The 19,746-nt window shown below is 46.0% G+C and overlaps 1 long non-coding RNA gene across 1 annotated transcript in view; it reads left to right on the forward strand.

Annotated features, from left to right (window-relative positions):
• The first annotated feature begins 238 nt into the window (after window positions 1–238).
• The window catches only part of LOC128774759 (uncharacterized), a 163,369-nt gene continuing 143,861 nt past the window's right edge, over window positions 239–19,746 (forward strand). Inside the window, exon 1 of the long non-coding RNA XR_008419225.1 lies at window positions 239–343. This is a non-coding gene — a long non-coding RNA (uncharacterized LOC128774759). The remainder of the gene's footprint in view (window positions 344–19,746) is intronic.

Consider the following 19,746-nt stretch of genomic DNA (forward strand, 5'->3'; position numbering starts at 1 on the left):
TGAATTGTTCCTTAAGTATTTTTGGCGAAGGTGGGGGGAGAGTGGGCTCCGCTTCAGTTTCGATTTCCAAAATGTCATGGATTCAGCGGGCGGCCAGGAGGGGGCGCTGCCTCCACGGACCTGCGAGCCCAGGGTGTCCCGCACTACACCTCCACCGCCTGCAGGGGGCGCCCGAGCCCCGCTGCCTGACGCCGGCGCGCGCGCGCGCATTCAGCGCTCCTCCTGCGTGACAGGAGCTCCGCTTCCCCAGGACCCGCTGTGGGGGATTCAGGAGGAGGTGGAGCCGCGTCCTCAGGGACAAGAACCCGGTCTCCTCAGGACCCACCGCGGGAGGGAGGAGCAGGTGAGGAGAAAGCGAGGCCGGGGGAGGAGGAGCTTCGCAGCGGGGATGCGGAGGGGGGCGTTGTTCAGGGGACCCGGCGCGGGAAGGGCCCGGCATGGCCTCTTGCGCGGTGACTCTGTGTCCCCCGCGGGGCTCCGCGCGCAGCCGGCGGGTCTTCCCGCTCCGGGCTCCGGGGCCGCGGGGCCGCGCGTGCGTGTTCCTGAACGGCGCCGACTCGGTTCCCGCCGCGTGCTCCCGCTGTTCGCGGTCCGGGAGCAGGTGTCGCGGCTCGGGGTGTCGGCCCTGTGTCTGCGACGGCGTCATGGGGAGTTCGGTGCGACGGCCCCGGGTCTGCAGATCGCTCCGGGCAGGACGGACGTGTTCGTGGTCACAGTGTCGGTGCCTCTACGTCCAGGAGGCCCCGCCCCCGCCGCACGTCGCTCCTTCTGATGCGATTATAAATGGGACCGTCTCTTCACTTCTCTTTCCGACGGGTCGCCGGAAGTGTGTCGATGTGCACGTGGTGTTTGTGCGTTGATCTCGTGTCCTGCGGGTGCGCTTACTTATTAGTTCCGTTTACCTTAAATAGAACGCCGCCGGTTCCCACCAGCAAAAATGGGTTGATTTGGGAAGAAGAGAGCATTTACCCCCCCGTGACTGGCGTGTTTCCCTCGGCACCACGACTGCAAGGTTCAGTCCGTGTCGTGGCAGGTGTCAGAATTCCCGCCCTTGGCGAGGCCGAGGCTATTCCGTCGGTAGAGACCGCATCGTGTTTCTTTATTCGTCTGGCCGCGGGCGCTCGGGTTGCTTCCTCTTCACAAAGAGGCTGCTATGAACACGGAACAGGAATGGCGGCTCAGGGCTTCGCTTTCAGTTTCCGGGCGTGTGTGCAGAGGTGGAGTCTGTGTTAGTTTCCCGAGGAGCCACGTACTGTTCTCTGCGGCCGCGCCATGTTGCTTCATTCCTTTCTAGGACAGAATAATGCTGTTCGTGGGTCTGCCCCAGTTTGTCTGTCCCTTCGCCCCCAAGGGTCACTTGCATAGTTTCTACCGTTCGGCTACTGTGAGCAGTGCTGCTGTGTGTGTTTGTGCACCTGCTCTTTTTTCAAACTACTGTTTTCAATTCATCCGGATACACATCTAGGAGTAGAGTTGTTGAGTCATGGGGTAATTCTGCGTCTTTATCTTTTTGAGGAAATGCCAAACTATTTTACACATAGGCTTCACCAGGTTACGTTTCCACAAGTTCGGTTTAAGGGTTCCGATTTGTCAGCATCTTTGCCAACATTTGTTATTCTGTAGTTTTCCTGATTATAGCAATTTTAGTGTGTGTAAAAGGGTAACTGTGGTTTAAATCTCCATTTCCATAAGGATTAATGATGTTTAACATCTTTCCATGTCTAATCACTAGTCCTATGATCTCCCTGGGGAAAGGTATACCCAAGTGCTTTGTCCATTTTAAAAATTGGGTGTTTTGTTGTGGTTGATGACGATGAGTTGTACAAACTATTTACGTATCCTATAAAACAGACTCTTACCAGACAAATAATGTGCATGTATTTTCTTCCATTCTAGACATGGTCTTTTCACTTTTGGGATAGCACCTTTTGCTGTCCAGAGGTTTTTAATTTTGGGGAAAATTAAATTCATCTATTTTTCTTTCCTTGATTGTGCTTTGGTGTCAGCTCTAAGAGCATTGTTAAAGTCAATGGTCATGAACATGTATCTCCATTTATTTCTCCCAGAGTTTATGTAAGTTTACCTCTTACATTTAAGCTTTTGGTCCATTTTGAGTTAATGTTTTTGTGTGGTGTGAGGGTAAGGGTCCAATTTCATTCCTCTGCACATGGATAGCCAGTTGTCTAGCACCCTTTGATGCAAAGACCATTGTTTCCCCAACATCATGTTGTCCACCCTTGTCAAAATTCGGTTGATGATTGATGAAAGGGTATATTTCTGGGTTTTCATTTAAATCCCACTGATCTGTATGTATATCTTTATGACAGTATCACATTGTTTATTTATTGTTGCTTTGTTTTGAAGATCTGAAATGGGGAAGTATGCGCTTCTACCTTTGATTTTTTCGATTAGAGTTAGGGTTTTAGGGTTTAAGGATTAGGGGTTAGGGGTTAGGGTGAGCGGTTAGGGTTTGGGGTTTGGGGTTCAGGGTTAGGGTGTTAGGGTGTTAAGGTTTGGGGTTTGGGTTCGGGTTCAGTGTTTGGGGTTCGGGTTTCGGGTTTGGGTTCGGGGTTCGGGTTTGGGTTGGGATCAGGTTTGGGTTTAGGGTTTAGGGTTAGAGTTTAGTGTTAGGGTTAGGGTTAAGGTTAGGGTTTAGAGTTAGGGTTTAGGTTTCGGGTTCCAGTTTAGGATTCGGGTTAGGGTAAGAGTTTCGGGTTAGGGTTAGGGTTTAGGTTTAGGGTTAGGGATTAGGGTTAGGTTTAGGTTAGGGTTTAGGTTTAGGGTTAGGGTTATGGTTAGAGCGTTAGGGTTGGAGGGTTAGGGTTAGTGATAGGTGTTATGGTTAGAAGGTTATTGTTAGCGGGTTCGGGGTTAGGGTTCGGGTCAGGATTTAGGGTTAGGGTTAGGGGTAGGTTTAATTTCAGGGTTTAGGTGATTTTCTGAATCAGGGGTCTCGGGTTAGGGTAAGGGGTCATTGTTAAGTGTTAAGATTACGTGTTAGTGTTATGGTTAGTGTTATGTTAGGGTGATCTTTCGGATTAGGGATTAGGGGTTAGTGTTAGCGTTTATGGTTTAGGTTTTAGGGTGTAGCATTATGTTAGAGGTTAAGGTTAGTGATACCTCCCCTGAGGTTCTCGGTCCTGAATCCACACCAGTGCTGTTGTCTCCCCAAAGGGCTGAGTGGAGTTTACATGGCATGTTGTAGGTCATGATTAGTCTTTTGATTGCAAGTGAGGACAAATATATGGGACACTGTGTGGTAGCTCCCAGGAATTCTCTCGGGCAGTTGTAGGATGGCCTGAGAAATGACATAGTGATGTTCCAGGTTCCATGCTGAGTGACCCTGCACCACTTCTTGACCCCAGGCGCGTGGTGTTGTCAGACTTTGGGATTGGGTCCCCATGGGGAGAGAGCCTTAAATAGGGCTAGTTGTCGTCCCAGGGATGTTACCAGGGTTGAATCGACTCCAGTCTCGTGATCTCCCTCGAGTTCTGAAGTGAGTGTCCATGCTATGGTGCAGGTCAAGTGTAGGGTTAGGGTTCAAGATAGGGTTAGGTTTTGGTTGAGGGTTGTGGTTACTGTTAGGGCTAGGGTTAGGGTTAGTTCCCAGTAGGGTTAGGGTTAGGGTTAGGGTTAGGGGTTAGGGTTAGGGTTAGGGTTAGGGTTAGGGTTAGGGTTAGGGTTAGGGTTAGGTCCCATGAGGCTCCAGGCACTGAGCCCATAGCCGAGCAGTTGTCTCCATGAAGTGCCTGTCAGGCAGGGAGGGTGCCTGTCAGGAGTAGTCTTTGGGTTCCTAGGCCAGACAAACGTATGGGCCACCCTTCAGGTAGGCTTCTGGAATCCTCTCGTGCCGCTGCTGTCGCGCTTCGCAACATACATGATGATGTTCCACGTTCCATGCCAAGTATTCCTGCACTGATTCTTGAACCCATGTGTGTGTTGTTGTCAGACTTTGGAATTGGGTCCTCATGGGGAGAGAGCCTATACTAGGGTTAGGGTTTGGTCCTGGGATTTCGCCAGGGCTAAAGCGACCTCAGTTTCGTGATGTCCCTCGAGGGCGAATTAGGGCCCATGCAAGGGTACGGTTCAAGTGTATGGTTAGGATTAGAGATAGGGTTAGGTGTAGGATGAGGTTTATGGTTACGGTTACGGTTAGGGTTATTGGTCGGTCCCACGATGCTCCCGGCACTGACCCCACAGCAGAACAGTTGTCTCCTTGAAGGGCTAAGTTGACTACAAGAGGAGGGTGCAGGTCAGGGTTAGTCTTTCGGTTCCAAGGCCAGACAAATAAATGGGCCACCCTTTGGGTTAGGGTTAGGTCCCAAGAGGCTCTAGGGACTGAACCCACAACACTGCAGTTGGCTCTCCGAGTGGCTACACCGAGTGCACTAGGGAGGGTGCCAGTTAGGATTAGTCTTTGGGTTCCAAGGAGACACTTTATGGGTCGCTCTTCAGGTAGGCCTGAGAAATCCTCTCTCGTAGCTGCAGTTGCGTTTTGGAAATGACATGGTCATGTTCCAGGTTCCATGGCGAGTATTTCTGCACCGATTCAGGAACCCATTTGCGTGCTGTTGTCAGACTTTGGAATTGGGTCCCCATGGGGAGAGAGCCTTAACCAGGGTTAGGGTTCGGTCCAGTGATGTCACCAGGGCCAAAGTGCCTGCAGTCTCGTGATCTCCCGGGAGTGCTGAGTTTGAGGGTCCAGGCAACGTGCGGGTCAAGTGTAGGGTTAGGGTGAGAGGTAGGGTTAGGTCTAGGTTGAGGGTTATGGTTAGGGTCCGGGTTAGGTCCCAGGAAGCTCCAGGTACTGAACACACAAGAGTGCAGTTGTCTCCACAAATGGCTGTGTCGAGTGCACTAGGGAGGGTGCCAGGTAGGATTACTCTTTGTGTCCAAGCCAGAGAAGTGTATGAGACAGTCTTCGGGTAGGCCTCAGAAATCCGCTTTGTAGCTGAGGTCACGCTTTCGAAATTACATGGTGATGTTCCCGGTTCCATGCCGAGTATTTCTGCACCGATTCTCGAACTCGTGTGCGTGCTGTTGTCAGAGTTTTAAATTGGGTTCCCATGGGTAGAGAGTCTTCACTAGAGTTACAGTTCGGTCCAGGCATATCGCCAGGGCCGAAGCGACACCAGTGTGAAATCCATGGAAGGCTGACGTGAGGGCACATGTGCGGCTGTGGGTCTGGGTTAGTGTGATAGATAGGGTTATGTGTAGGTTGAGGGTTATGGTTATGGTTACGGTTAGGGTTAGGGCTAGGTCCCAGGAGCTCCAGGCACTGAACCCACAGCAGAGCAGTTGTCTCCCCGAAGAGCTGAGTGGAGTACACTAGGGAGGGTGCCGGTCAGGATTAGTCTTTGGGTTCTAAGGCCATACAAATGCATGCGCCACCCTTCGGGTAGGCCTCGGGAATCCTCTCCTGCAACTGCAGTCACGCTTTGGAAATGGCATGGAGATGTCCCATGTTCTGTGCCGAGTATTTCCTCACCGATTCTCGAACCTTGTGAGTGCTGTTGTCAGACTTTGGAATTGGGTCCTCATGGGGAGATAGCCTTAGCTAGGGTTAGGGTTCGGTTCCAGGAAGTCAATAGGGCCAAAGCGACTTCAGATTCGTGATCTCCCTCAGGGGCTGAATTGAGGGCCCATGGGAGAGTGCGGGTCAATTGTAGGGTTAGGTTTAGAGACAGGATTAGGTATACGTTCAGGGTTATGGTTAGGGTTATGGTTAGGTTTAGGTGTAGGTCCCAGGAGGCTCCAGGCACTGAACCCACAACAATGCCGTTGTCTCCACGAAGGGCTGCGTTGAGTGCACTAGGAAGGGGGCCAGTCAGGATTAGTCTTTGGGTTCCAAGGCCAGACAACTTTCTGGTACACTCTTTGGTACACCCAGGCACCCCGGAGAAGAGTAGTCTCTTGAATAACTGGTGCTGGGAAAAATGGATATTCACATGTGTAATGTGTAAAGCTTAGCACCTTATGTTATACCACTCCAAGAATTAACTAGAAATGGATTAAAGATGTAAATGAATGATACAGAAACAAAATTCCTCCTCATCATTTCGGCTCTTACTATGCCAACATGGAGCTGTTGAGGTGGTGAAGGGCTGGGTGGAGAGTAGTCCTGGAAATAGAAGACCGTGTGTGTGGAACAGACTTTCTTTAGCAGTCTGGAGTTATCCCTCTGATCCTTTAAGACTAGCCACTTCCTTCCCTACATTTGCAGACACAGCTAGTACCATGCATGCTCCCAGCAATGCACTGCTTTGTCTCCTCCAACTCCTAAAAGCTCTAGGTGGGGCCCAGTGGGAAGGGTGGAGTTTAGTGGCACCAATGATGCCCTGTTGAAGGCGGATGGAGGGGAAGGAGACAGGTACCATTCTAGCTTCATTTGGGGTTCAGGTATGTTAGTATTGGTGTTGGATTTTTCACCTTTTACCCTAACACATCTCAAAATTTCTGTCCTGCTGGTCCACGTGGTTTCCAGAACATTTCCTCCTTTCCCAGAAGTGCCCTCCATGTCCTACTCCATGGGCTGCCCTTTATCACTATCTGTGGGCTTTGGGCCACCTCCACCTTCTCCAAATTGGGGTCCTCTGGGACCTCACCTTCCACCTCCACCACCTGGAAAGATGATATGACCAGTATGAGTTGACTTATAAAACACGTTTTGTCTTTTACTTGTTATGTGTTTGGAGAAGATGCAGTGATGACACCACAGGGCTTTCAGGCCAGCCTGAGTGAGGATGTTGTAACGTGATTCAGGTTTCTCAGGACATGCATGAAATGGGCAGTCGTTTCCACATAGTGAGCTGGGCAACACGTGTCTCTGATAGAGAAGGAAAGAGGCCTTATACATGCTGACAGACACAGCACTCCCTGTACACACGCTTGTACAGAGACCATGTGCTGGGCTCTCTGAGGGATGAGACACACCCCTAACTTAGTCTCTAGTGAGTTGACACCTGAGCTGTTCACAGCTGCTTGATTAGTTATAAAAACACCTGAACCAGGGTCCTGTGAACCTTCCTCAAGAGACAGGATCAGATCTCTCTCTTGTCCTCAAGGGTCACCGGAGACACCCGAAAAACCCTCTGCCCCTGGTAAGGGACCCGAGAGTGTGAATGAGTTGAATATAATGAAACGTGGCAGATGGTTTCTTTTTCTTCCACACAGTCTATGCAGGTCAGAATCAACCTCCATCTACCTCCATCCTTTATGAGACCTAGGACGTGGTGCAGCTCCCATGGGGAATATCAGTTGTGTCTCTACCAAGGATGCAGAGAAAGACAAGGTAAATTCTGTTGCCCGTTTCAGCTGCAATGATTTCTGGAAACTTTTATCTGGCCTTGTCTGGTTTTCTATGTCCTCTGGTGTCTTTACTGCTTGATCTACCTTCTCACAAGCCTCCAGGCTTCTCCAGTTTAAGATCATCATGTTAGCTAGAGCCTCTGGAAGCCACAAGTGCATGGAGGCTGAGGACCACGTGGCTCTCACTTTGTGTTCGTGGAAATAACTCGAGGAGGATGACACTTCATTGCACCCTCAAGTCTTCTGGAGCGTCTGATTCCTTCAGCACCTTCTTTACATGGGATTATCCTGATTATTTTCATTTTTGCCTATTTTAGTGCAGGCGATGAATTTGTTCAGAATGTCTGCTATGAGCCTCGTGACTGGAATAGATAAAAACTCTTCCCCACATTATATTGTGTGCTTTGTGCAGTGCTGAGGGTTTTTAGAAAAATTTCAGAATTCATTACTGGTCCTTCTGTGTTGGTAAATATACGATAGAGAATTTCTCCAGTTGTCCCTTTTGTGGAAATACTCTGAATTTTCAGAAGCGGCATGTGTAATCAAAAATATATATGGAACTGCAGTCATGAAGGGAGAGAATCAGTGATTACCTGCAGGGCCAGTATCTCACAGAGTTCTTCAGTTGTGTTTATAGGAGCAGGTTCTCTTGTGTCCCGGGAGCAGTTGTAATTGGTACTTTGTCTCATGTTACCTTATGGGAGTTTTGCACCTGAAATTGAGACATGTTTCTGTTCATTCTTTTATTTAGAATTTCTACCTCCCTTTTACAATGGGACAAAATAGCTCTGCAATTCATATTGTATTTAAAAGCTGAATTACCTGTGAATTAAGATAAACATACTGGAGACCAATGAATGTGCATAGGTAATGTGTTTCTGTCAGAAAACACATTTTCAGGCCCCCTGCAGGACTCCAGGAATCCCCATCTCCTCAGAGGTCTCTGTGGCCTTGCACAGAAGATGTCTTTGTCAGGGAGGGAAGCAGAGTGAGGACAGGCATGGGATGGCAGGTTGAGCTTTGACCCTGGGGTGGCCCTGAATCTGTGTGGTGCTGGGCTTTTCTTTCGTTCCTTCATGTTCTGTCTGTTCTCAGTGTGAAAATAAAAAGTCTGCATATCTGGTGGAAGAGGACACCAGAGGGGTCCTGGGCACAGATGCCTGCCTCCTGGAATACGCTCCTTTATTAGACTGGCATTACTGCCATCAGTCTTCTAGAATAGGACTCCTTGGCTTTCTGCATTTGTAGACATGGGCAGTGACGTGTGGCGACAGTAGTTTTTCCTTGTGCTATCTGGTACCTTCAGGTTGTAGGTGGGACCTCGTGGGAGGGTAGGGTTTTCTGGCACTGATGCTCCATTCTGCTAGAACCCGTGAATGAACAAGGGGCCAGGTGCTGACACCTGCTTCATTGTGTTTCAGCTGCTGTGGGCGTTCTGCTTCTGTCTGTCATACCAACATACCTGTCACTTCTGCTCTGTAGGTCCCTATGGATTCAAGAGGACCTCCTCCTTTCCCAGGTCCACTCTGCAGGCCCTTCCCCACAGATCCCCTTTATCACTGTTCAATGGCTCTATGGCCACCTCCAGCTCTCTGGTGTTCTCATGGACAGGACTCACCACTTCCACCTCGACTCTTTGTGAGATGATCTGAACAGTGTGAGTTGACATGTTCAGCTTCTGTGTTGTTGAGTCTTTGAGAAGACGTAGAGATGGCCTCACAGGCTTTGTGATGCAAGGGTGCTGCTGGATGAGGACACTGTTAAGATTCCTCAAATTTCTCAGGACATACACATGTTGGGCTGTGTCATTTTCCATTGCTGAGCTGGGCTATATGTGTCTCTTGTGGAGAAGGAAAGAGTCTTTTAATAGAAAAGCGGGCATATCAGTTCTGCAGATGTGCCTTGTACACAGTCCATGTCCCTGGCTCTGTGAGAGATGAGGCAAACCCTTACCATCAGGGGCTTCAAGTGTCCTAATGGGGAGAGAGTCACATGCGTTAAATGACATGGAGCTTCTGGTCTACAATAGTGGAAGCTCCAGTAATGGGTCCTCAAGTACAAAAGACGGAGACATGAATCTCATGGGAATGAATTGGAGGTTGTGCATGAGAAGGGAGAGCTGAGATGGTGCAGAGGGGAGGGTATTAGACTCAGTGAGATGGAGTTGGAGGCCATTTCTGGCAGGGCCCACAACCTGGGCAGGGAGAGTGAGCTCAGCGTGAGGTCCACACAGAGCTGCTGCATAGGGTCAAGGACAGTTCATGCAGGTATCATCTCTGAAATGTCATTGTGGCCAAAGTGCACCTAGTTCATTATCTAAATAAAGACTGTTGTTTCCCTTGGTTTTCTGAAGGTTCTGGATCCGTGTGAAAGAATGCCCTGGGGAATTGTATTTTAACTTGGTTCTTATGGGATGCTTGTCTGCCTAAGTTTGTGTGCCTCTGTGAGACTAAATGCGACGAAAGGTTGATCAGCTGTGTGGCTTCCTTGGCCTTCAGCCTGAGTCAGACTCTTAGTGGGGAATTCAGGGTTGATCAGGAAACTCCCCTGCTGGACTCTTGTCACCGCACCCCTGAACCTACTGTCCCCACCCTCCATGAAGGTTTGCATCTCTGAAACTTCCCTCACAATTTCCTGAGGCATTGCCTGGGATCCTGCTGTGTCAGCCCTACTGCCACCTCTCAGTGGGGTCATCTCAGAGCCTCAGCTTTGTAATCTGAGAAGCAGGGACAGTGTTGGTCTCTGAGGTCAGTGCGATGAAGAGGTGGTTAAGCACATAAGGAATTTGTAAAGTGTGTGGGATGACTGGGCATTCACCCTTCTCAGGGTGGAAATGAATGTATCTGCACACAGAAGATCATCAACAGATGTTCATTCAGTTTCATGAAACTAAGGGTATAATGCCTAAGGCTGGGAGATTGGCAATTCCTGTTTCAAAAGATACAGCAAAGACCCCTGTGTTTTTTTCTATTAAAATTCAGGTCCTACTTTACCAAGAAGGAAAAGATAAGTATGAGAATGTGTACATTCAGGGATCTACATCTAAGATCTGAGGTAGACACACAAATGCAGCCACACAAATATGTGCTCATTCAAGGCCAAGATGTATTGTAGAAGAAAAATGTATAGAGGAGAAGAGAAGATCCCTTTGCAATAACTCAAAATCACTTTGACAGAGAGGGCAATCAGTTTGAAATTTTTTTTTTTTTAAGTTTTTTTTTTTAACGTTTATTTATTTTTGAGACAGAGAGAGACACAGCACAAACGGGGGGAGGGTCAGAGAGAGAGGGAGTCACAGAATCTGAAACAGGCTCCAGGCTCTGAGCTGTCAGCACAGAGCCCGACGCGGGGCTCAAACTCACGGACTGCAAGATCATGACCTGAGCTGAAGTTAGACACGTAACCGACTGAGCCACCCAGGCGGCCCTGAAATTTGAATAGGACACTGAACCATTACAAACCAGCTGTGGTTATTATATATTTAGAGATGGTATGTAATCTGCCCCTCGGTCTGAATGCTTTCCCTGCCCATCCCGTCCCCTCCACTTTGTCCTTGCTAATGTCCCCTAATATACTTGTCACAGATGTGTTTCTGTGTCAGCGTCTGCTTCCAGGAAAATCGACACTCATTCCCCATCAAGTGTACACTTTGAGGTTCCTATATATGCAGTTAACCAACACATCGTATGTACAGTGTTGGTGGAAGAAGACAGATCATTCTTTGGGGTTGTATTGCCTGGAAGGGACCTATAGTTCCATCTGAGGAGTTAGATACATCCTTTAGGGAGCTCTGATGGTGGTGGTTAATTCTGTAGATAGATACTCATGAGCACACGGCGCGCATACTAGTTGATGGGGTTTGTGCTGATGAGCAGGGCAGGTATCTGTCTCCAGGAAAGGGTCTATTTTGATGGTGAGGAGTGGATTCAGGAGACCAGTAAGGAGGCCCTGCATTAATTCAGCTCTTGTCCCCTTGTGCACCTTACCAGCTGCCCCCAATAGCACCAATCCAGGTGGCCTCCAAGGGGGCAAATGGCGCAACTTTTGTGGTGAGTCACATGATGTCCCACAAAGCTTCCCCTGTTGCCTTATTGAGGGATGGGGAGGGCAGAGGTCCATGGTCTGAGATAGGTTCCTTCGACACCACCCAGGAGAGTTGTGTGTAAGCCTATGGCTCCTTCTACATCGGCCAATCCAATCCACTTTGCCGCAGGGACTCTGAACCTGTGAGCCCCTTTTTCCTCCCAGCTTAGGGAAGCAGCCAGCTCTCCAGCAGCTTTTGGGCCATGGCTGGGCCACCAAGGGTAAATGTCTAGCTGTCCACATGCTGCCAGTATTGCTCTAGCAAATGTCAACGTGAGCAGCTGCTGTACAGGGGATTCTCCTCCATTTTGATCAGGGCCTGGGACAAAACAAGACATGAGAGAGGGAGAGACGGGAGGGCCCTGTGCTCCTGGACAGGGCTGCATGCACAGAGCAGATAGCCTGAAGCCTGGGGAGAGGTGGAGAAAGAGACAGGCAGGGAGAGAGACACTGAATGAGTGATAGGGGAACTGGGCAAGTCCTGGAGAGTGAAAGGAAGAAATAGAGAGAGATGTGGTTAGAGAGAAACAGAGACTAAGAGGAAGTACAAGGAGAAAGTAGAGACCTGGTCCAGGAATGTGGATGGGGTGGGGTGGGCCAGGGGAGAGGGGATGTATGAAGTGTCTCTGAGTGCTGGGGCAGAAATGGCAGGTATCATGGACATCAGCGTTCCGTGACTCCAGACTCCAACATCCCTGGGGCCAAGCTTTGCAGAGGCTATTGCATTTGAAAAGATGGGTATCCCTCATTTCTCCTGGAATTGTGGGGGCACAGCCTCATGTTCTGTCATGGAGAGGGATGTCTTGAGGGAGAGTGTGCTGCTCTTTGGCAGGTAAACTCCAGAGCCCGCCCTGTGGGGAGGGGACCCGGACCCATCTCCCTCACTGCCCCCGGCCCTGTTGGATTTCCCCGCCGCTCCCTACCAGCTGCCCTTCCTCATGTTCTGAACCCAGGCATCAGGCATTGTGTTGCCCCCAGGTCCGGCAGTCTGGACCTGGCAGAGTTGAACTGCTGATAGTGATAAGAAGTATTTGACAAGAAGGTCCATATTCTCCCTCTGGAACTAGCGGTGTGCATCAAGATCGTGGGTTTCTATCCTCCTGTCCACTGCCAAACTGAGGATGCCAGATGGTAAGTGAACCCTTTAAAACACCATAGTCTTCTCTTACATCAAATTCAAAGACATTTTCTTGTCCCAGCTTTAATTCTGAAGAGATGGCAATTAGTAATTGAAGGCATAATGAATGGTCCTATAGGAATTTGACCTATATGACTGATGGACATTATTTCACCCATCTGTATCCCTAAAGCACATTTCATTGGAAATATTAGCCAAGGATAAATACAGTAAATTCATAACAGATGTGTAGCTCCCTGTAAGTTGCATTCCGACCTTGTCACATATGTGTCATCAAAGATATCATTAGTGACTTTTCAGATAAGCTTTCAACATCAAGATGGTGATGTTAGAGAATCTGGTATAAGTGGAATTTCACAGATTCTAAATTAGGAATGATTTTTTAATATATAATGTTTCTGTTTTTCTTTTTTTTGGGAGAACCTGAGCTGGGAAGGGGTGGAGAGAGCAGGAGACACCAAATCTGAGGCAGGCTCCAGGCTCTGAGCTGTCAGTACAGAGCCTGAAGCAGGGCTCAAACTCATGGACTGCAAGATCATGACCTGAGTGGAAGTCGGACGCTTAACTGACTAAGCCACCCAAGCGCCCCGGGAATGATAGTTTATTGTTCACACATTTGTTGTATTAGTTTCAGGCATACATTGTAGTCCTTCCATAGGTCTATAAATTATGTTGTACTTAAGCACAAGTGTAGCTATCATGTAGAAGCATGCAACGGTATTATTACAGGATGGACTCTCTTCCATTGGCTGTCCCTTGTATCCTTAGGACTCATTCGTTCCATAGCTGGAAGCTGGTATCTCTCTGTCAAAGGTGTCAATTCTTTATTTAACCTAAACACTTTGGTGGTAAACACGATTACCTCTTGTTCAGCTAGTGTAAATTGCGGGTCTATTTTTCTGGGAACGTTACATAAAGCATTACAAATGATGTCATTACATTAATAAATTCGGTTTCATTCTTCACGCACAAGAAAGGAGAAGGAAAAGATTTCTTTGTGTCCCAGGCCCTGTCACTAAGACCCTTCCCAATGTGGAGAACAGGCTGGGTTGCCCAGAGCACCTTCCAGCCCTCAGCTGAGCGACCAGGGCTTTCAACATTGCAGGAATTCCCATGGTGGCCAGCAGAGAGAGCTGGAGCCCCACACACCCGGAGGGCGGGTTCCTCCGCCTGGGCAGTGATGGCCAGCAGAGGGCGCACCATCGGCTTTTCTGACCCAGGAAACCTCAGAGCAGGAAGGGTTGCTGTTGCTCCCGGAGGACACAGGGCCTCTGCCGCTGCCTCAGGACAGAGAGCAGAGCTGCGTTTCCAGCGCGTTCTGCCGCCCACCTCAGGGGAGACCTTGGGAGCTTTGCAGCAACTTGGCATCTCCTGAGTCACTGGAGAGAATTTGCCTTTTTGTACTGAGTGGTGAGGTGTGGGCGCTGGGTGGCTTCCCTGGGCAAGCTGGTTGCTGGGCAGCACAGGCCCTTGCATTTTCTGGGCTGTTCCCGTGTTTCATTCCTCCCCTTCCCGGACAGTATTTGAACAAGACGTATTTTACTAAAGGTCTCGTGGATTGCGGGGTCCCACGACATCACCTCATCGATGCAGTCGATGGTTTGTTCCAGATTCAGGCTCGTTTCCGGGAAGAAACCCTGACAGAAGTTCAGAAGCACGGGAGCCGCATTCCGTTAGGACGTGAATACATGAAATGCTCATCTCAGGACCTTCTAGAAGAATGAGCTGGGACCCACTTTCCGAGTCCTGCTGGAACCAGAGACCGAGGTAAGGGCACAAACTGTCCCCAAATCATACATGCTTTTTAAAAAATTTCAGGGTTATTTTTCCAACCTAGTGAAGTGGTTGAAAACTACAGAAAACCTGGTAGGTACCTGTCATTAACCTTATGTTATCTTTTAATTTAAATTCCAGTGAGTAAAAACACAGTGTAATATTAGATTCAGGTGTGCAATATAGAGCAACCCTTCCACACGTCACCCGGAGCTCATCCCAGGTGCACTTCTTAATCCCCAGCAGCTGTTTCACCCATTCCCTCACCTCACTGTGGAAGCCCTCAGTTTGTTTCCTAGTTAAGAGTCTGTTTGTTTGTCACTGTCTCCTTCCCCCCACCCCTTTGTTTTGTTTCATTTCCACGTGTTAGTGAAATCATCTGGTATTTGTCTTTCTCTGACAGGCTTATTTCACCCAGCATAACGTTCTCTCGCTCCATCCACCTCGTGGCCAATGACAAGATTTCCTGTTTTTACGGCTAAATAATATTACATTCCATACACTGCATCTCAGTTTATTCATCAGTTGATGGATGTTTGGGCAGTTTCTGTAATTTGGCTGTTGTAGAAAATGCTGCTGTACACATCAGGGTGCATGTATCCCTTTGAAGGATTATTTTTGTATTCTTTGTGGAAATACTTCGCAGTGAAATTGCTGGATCGTAAGGTAGCTCTATTTCCATTTTTTTTTTTTAAACGAATCTCCATGATGTTTTCCAGAGTGGCTCCACCTGTTTGCATTCCTACCCACAGTGCAACAGGGTTTCTCTTTCCCCTTATCCTTGCAACACCTGCTGTTTCATCATTCATTGATTTTAGTCATTCTGACAGATGTCATGTGTTATCTCATTGTAGTTTTGAATTGTGTTTGCCTGAAGATGAGTAATGTTGAGCATCTTTACATGTGTCTCTTGGCTATGTGTATGTCTTCCTTGGGAAAATGTCCATTCATGTCGTCTGCCCATTTTTAATTGGATTTTTCATTTCTTGGGTGCTGTATAACTTTATATATTTTGGACACTAACCCTTTATCAGATGTCGTTTACAAATATTCTTGTAGGTGTTTTAGTTTTGTTGACTATTTCCTTGGTGACAGACTTTTTATTTTTATGAAGTCCCATTATTTTTGCTTGTGTTTCCCTTACCTCAGGAGACATATCTACAAAGACGTTTGCAGACAAAGTCAAATAAGATACTGCCTATGTTAGGTATCCTCTGGGATTTTTATGGTTTCAGGTTTCACACATAGGTATTTATCCGTGTTGGATTTATTTTTGTGTATGTTGTAAGGAAGTGGTCTGTTGTTGTTGTTTTGTTTTCCAGGTTGCTGTCTAGTTTTTCCAAAACCAAATGTTGAGGAGACTTTTTTAAAGTTTATGTATTTATTTTTGAGAGAGAGAGAGAGAGAGAGAGCATGCAGAAGAGGGGCAGAGAGAAATGGAGAGAGAGAATCCCACGCATGCTCTGCACTGCCCTGAGATCATGATCTGAGCTGAATTCACAATCACATGCTTTGGAGCCATTGATGTGTCCCAAGACTATCTTTTTTTTTTTTTTTTCCCATTGGATATCCTTTCCTGCTTTGTTGAGAATTAATTGACCATATAGGTGTGAATTCATTTCTGGGTTTCCATTCTATTGATCTCTGCGTCTGTATTTTTGTTGTTTTTGTTTGCCGGTACCATACTGTTATATTCAGTACAGCTTTGTAATATAACCTAAAGTCTGGAAGTGTGATGTCTGCAGCTTTAGTTTTCTTCTTCAAGTTTGTTTTGGCTGTTTGGGGTCTTTGTCGTTCCATACAAATTTTGGGATTATTTGTTCTAGTTCTTTGACAAATGTTTTTGTTAGTGTGATAGGTATTTCATTACATGTGCAGATTGTTTTGAGGAGCATAGACATTTTAACAGTGTTTTGTTCTTCCCATCCATGAGCATGAAATGTATTTCCTTTCCTTTGTGTCCTCTTCCATTTCTTTCATCAGCGTTTCATAGCCTTTAGAGTATAGGTCTTTCACTTCTTTGGTTAAGTATATTCCTGCTATCTTGTGGTATTTGTGAACCTGTCAATGGGATTGATCCCTTACTTTCTCTCTGTGTTAATTCATGATTCGTGTATAGAAATGCAATACATTTATGTACATTGATTTCTGAATATTGTGACTTGTCGAATTCATATATCAATTCTAGCAATTGTTAAGGGGGTCTTTCATGTTTTTTATAGAGCACATCATGTCAGTTCCAAATAGCGAAAGTGCTACTTCTTCCTTGCCAATTTGGATGCCTCTTATTTCTTTTTGTTGGCTGATGGCTGTGGCTAGGGTTTGCCGTACTATGTGGAATAACAGTGGTGAGAGGGGTCATCCCTGTCTTGTCCCTGACCTTGGAGGAAAAACTTTCAATTTTTCCCCATTGAGGATGAGATTAGTTGTGGGTTTTTCCTAGATGACCTTTATTATTTGCAGGTAGGTTGAGTCTCAATGTACTTTGCTGAGGGTTTTTATCATGAATGGATGTGACATTTTGTCAAATGGTTTTCCTGCATCTGTTGAAAGCATCATATTGTTCGTATCCTTTCTTCTACTACTGTGGTGCATCATGTTGATTGATCTGTGAATGTGGAACCACCCTTGCAGCCCAGGAATATATCCCTCTTGATTATGGTAAATGATTCTATTAATGTATTGTTGACTTTAATTTGAAGGTATTTTAATGAGAATTTGTGCATACATACTCATCAGGCTATTGGTCTGCAGTTTTATTAAAAAATTTTTTAACATTTTTAAAATGTTTATTTCTTTACTTAGAGTACATAAAAGTGAGGTAGGGGCAGAGAGACAGGGAGAGAGAGAATCCTGGCCATGCCCCACACTGTCATGGCAGGGTCCAATGTGGGACTGGAACCTACACACCGCAAGATAGTGTCCTATTCCAAAATTAAGAGTTGGACAGTAAACCAACTGAGCCACACAGGTGCCGCTGCAGCTTTAAGTTTCAGTGGAGGCTTTATCTGGTTTTGGTATCAGGGTAATGATGGCATCATAAGATGAATTTGTACGTTTTCCTTCTTTTTTATTTTTTGTAATAATTTGAGGAGAATACATATTACCTCTTCCTTAAATGGATGGTAGAATTCATGAGTGAAGCCATCTAGCCCTGAACTCTTGTGTTTGGGAGGAGATTTTTTAAATTACTGATTAGATTTCTTTCTGTTTTCAGATTTTATGTATCTTCCTGTTTCAGTTTTGGTAGTTTGTATGTTTCTAGGAATTTGTCCTTTTTTCTCAGAGTGTCCAATTTGTTGCATATAGTTTTTCATAGTATTGTCTTCTAATTATATTTTTGTCGTGTTGACTCTTATTTCTCCTTTCTCTGTGATTTTATTTACTTGAGTCCTTTCTCTCTTCTTTGTGAAAAGTCTGCCTAGGAGGTTTTCAAGTTGATTACTGCTTGCTAAGAACCAGCCCCTGCTTTCATTGATTTCGTCTAGTGTCTTTTTGGTTTCTATATTCCTTATTTCTGCCTTAATCTCTATTATTTCCTTCCTTCTGCCATTCTTCTTCTCATTCCTTTAGTTGTAAGTTAGGATTGTGATTTTTCTTGCTCTTTAAGGTAGGCTTGTATTGCTATATACTTCCATCGTAGACTGCTTTTGCCGCATTCCAAAGGTTTTTACCAGTGTATTTTCATTTTCATTAGTTTCAGTGTATTTTCTCAGTGATTTCCTGTTTGGCTCATTCATTTAGTAGCATGTTATTTGACCTCCCTTTATTTGTGGCCTTCCCTCCCTCCCCCCCCCCACCCCCTGCCCCTGCTTTTTTGTGGTGGACTTCAAGTTTCCTAGCTCTGTGGTCAGAAAAGATGCTTGGTCTGATCTCTGTCTTTGGGTACCTCTTGAGGCCTGATTTGTGACCTAGAATGGGATCAATTCTGGAGAATGCCCCATGTGTGCTCGAAAAGAATGTATACTCTGCCATTGTAGTATGGCGTGTTCTGAATATATCTGTTAAACCTGTCTGGTCCAGTGTGTCATTCAAAGCCATTGTTTCCTTGTTGATTTTCTGTTTACAGTTTCTGTCCATTGATGTGAGTGATGTGTTAAAGTCCTCTATTATCGTTATATTATTATAAATGAGTTCCTTTATGGTTGTTGTTAAATGTATCATATACTTGGTGATCGCATGTTGGGTGCATCAAAATTTACAATGATTGGATATTCTTGTTTGGCCGTTCCCTTTAGTATGAGATAGTGTCCGTCTTCATCTCTTATTATAGCTTTATTTATTTATTTATTTTTATTTAAGTCTTAGTTGACATACAGCGCATCCTCGGATTCGAGAGTAGAATTCGGTGATTCATCCCTTACATACAACACCTAGTGCTCATCACAAGTGCTCTCCTTAATACTCGTCCCCCATCTAGCCCAGCACTGACCCATCTCCCTCCATCAACCTTCACTTTTTTCTCTATCATTAAGAGACACATGTGGTTTCTTACCACTGTTCTCTTTTCCTGCCCCCTTCCCATGTTTTCATCTGTTTTGTTTCTTAAATTCCATATGAGTGAAATCATATATTTGTCTTCCTCTGATTGACATATTTCACTTAGCATAATACGTTGTAGCTCCATCCACATCGTTGCCAATGGCAAAATTTCATTCTTCTTGAAGCTGAGTTATATTTCATTGTATATACGTATATATGTATATATGAACATAGATATGTGTATACATATGTATACACACACACACACACACACACACACAACATTATACCTTCATCAATTGATGGATACTTGGGCTTTTCCATAGTTTGGCTACTGTTAATGCTGCTATAAATACTGGGTGCATGCAATGTCGCTATTAGGTATTTACCCAAAGGGTACCAAAATAGAGCCTGGTTTTAAAGTTTATTTTTCCTGATATAAGTATTGCTACTGGTTTTCTTTTGACATTATTGGCATAATAAATGTTTCTTTATTCCCTCTCTTTAAATCTGCAGGTGACTTAAGTCCAAATAAGGCTTTGTAGGCAGCATCTAGATAGGTGTTGTTTTTGTTTGTTTGTTTTGTCCATTTTGACGCCCTATCCAATGTCTTTTGATTGGAGCATTTAGTCCATGAACATTCAGAGTGATTATTGATAGGTATATATTTTGTCCCATTCTACTAGTTGTTTTGCCATTGTTTCTTGATGTTTTCTCTGATCCTTTCTTGTAACACTTTTAGTCTTTCATTTCCACTCAAAGAGCCCGATTTAAATATTCCTTTCTTTTGACTGGTAGTACATTTCTTTACTTCTTTTTAATATTTCTTCTTTTTTAAATTTAAGCCCAAGTTAGTTACCTTATAGTCGAATACAGTTTCAGCAGTAGAATTTAGTGATCCTTCAAGTACAAAATATACCCAATACTCATCCCAAGTGTTGCCTGTAATGCCCATCACCCAT

Source organism: Panthera pardus, unplaced genomic scaffold, assembly GCF_024362965.1.
Source record: "Panthera pardus isolate Hobbes unplaced genomic scaffold, ASM2436296v1 HiC_scaffold_4, whole genome shotgun sequence".
Taxonomy (NCBI): domain Eukaryota; kingdom Metazoa; phylum Chordata; class Mammalia; order Carnivora; family Felidae; genus Panthera; species Panthera pardus.